At 28.5% G+C, this 1,587-nt stretch overlaps 1 pseudogene; it reads left to right on the top strand.

Annotated features, from left to right (window-relative positions):
* The first annotated feature begins 533 nt into the window (after positions 1–533).
* Positions 534–990, top strand: LOC105624901 (annotated as a pseudogene).
* The last annotated feature ends 597 nt before the right edge of the window (positions 991–1,587 follow it).

The raw sequence follows: 1,587 nt of genomic DNA, 5'->3' as shown, positions 1-1,587 counted from the left end.
ATCTATCATCCCGACTCAATATAGCGCTATGTACGTTCTGCTTTATACAACTTCACTGCTTTAATCACTGCTTTACAAACAAATCCATTGTTTTAAAAACATAAATTCACTACTTTAAAAACAAAAATCCATTGCTTTAAACACACAAATTCTTTGCATTAGCAACGAATTTGTGTTTTTAAAAGCCATCAATGCTGATCAAGCTTAATCGTGATCTGCCAATGCTAGAAAGAAACGAACTTTTTAGCGTTAACTATAGACTAAATTTGACCGTAATTAGTCTCAGGGTGCGAAATACGATTCTCCACGATTTTTAAATTTTCACTTTAAAACTTAACTTTGAAAGTTGAAATACTAAAAACAATTATTATAATCACAATATGCATTAAAAATAATTAAATGTGTTATTTTTATTATATTAAAAATTATATTAAAAATTACAAACATGTTAAACGCAGTTATTTTCGCACGCAACGATGTCATAATTCGGTATAGATTTGACAGCTACCTTACAAACATTTAAAAATGAAAACATGCAAAAGACAACGAAAAAACCGTTGTTACAAGTAGTGTTTTGTTCCCTTATGTAAAAGTACGATTGTTTTCACGCTTTCAAAGATATTTGTATTGGTGTCAAAAAGAAATACGAAGAAAAAATGATTCGAGATCGCAAGACGCGACGATGCTTTGTCTATATCATTGAATTTTGCTGTGAAGATCATTTTAACATAAGTTTAAATATTATTTTTAAAATTAGCTAACAAAACATATTCACAATTCGTTTTAGTTGTAAGAAGATATATGAGAGTAGAGGCTTGGTCTAGATCTGTACGATTAAGAAAAGGAGTATTGCCTATGTTTGACTGTCAACCTGACAGATAATATTGCCATTTAAAACGTGAACGTTCAGGAATTCTAAAGTGTCAGAAAATAGAAAGTTTGAATGAAACCTACAGATTAAATCGATTGATGAGGCTTGTGGACACATAATAGATGAACCTGTTACTGAAGAACCAGACGTCAATATTGGTAATTATAGATTGATAATTATATTTTACATATAGTTGAATTATATAATATTGAACAATATAATATTGAACAATATTTATAATGAACTTGTAGATAATAAATTGAAGATAACAACCGAAAGTTGAATAATGTATCTCTAAAATCAAGGACGTCGGCATTCAAGCAAAATTAAAGTTCGAAAAATAATGCGTAGCAAATACGTACAAAATGTAACTGTTATGTGAGATGTTTGTTGTGCAACAGAACAGAAATATATGATTCAACAGAAGCAAAAAATGGTACAATCTTCATCGACAACCAGTACTACTATAATAAATAATCTTGATGATACACTTAACGACTGCGACGATGATGAATACTTACCATCCGAAGAAACAAGCAAAGAGATAATGAATAGAAAACAAAATATGTATGTAATTTAAAAATGACACTTATTACAAATAAACCAAAAATGTATTTGAGTATTCCGAATAATGCTTTCTTTTTAATAAAATTATTAAATCAAAAAACAGGAATTACGACAAAAGAAATTTGCTTAACACTTTATAAAATTAAATT

This window comes from Atta cephalotes (genome assembly GCF_000143395.1).
Source record: "Atta cephalotes unplaced genomic scaffold scaffold00094, whole genome shotgun sequence".
NCBI classification, from domain to species: Eukaryota; Metazoa; Arthropoda; class Insecta; order Hymenoptera; family Formicidae; genus Atta; species Atta cephalotes.
Note: the sequence above shows the minus strand (reverse complement) of the source record. Positions and strands in the feature narration are given on the sequence as shown.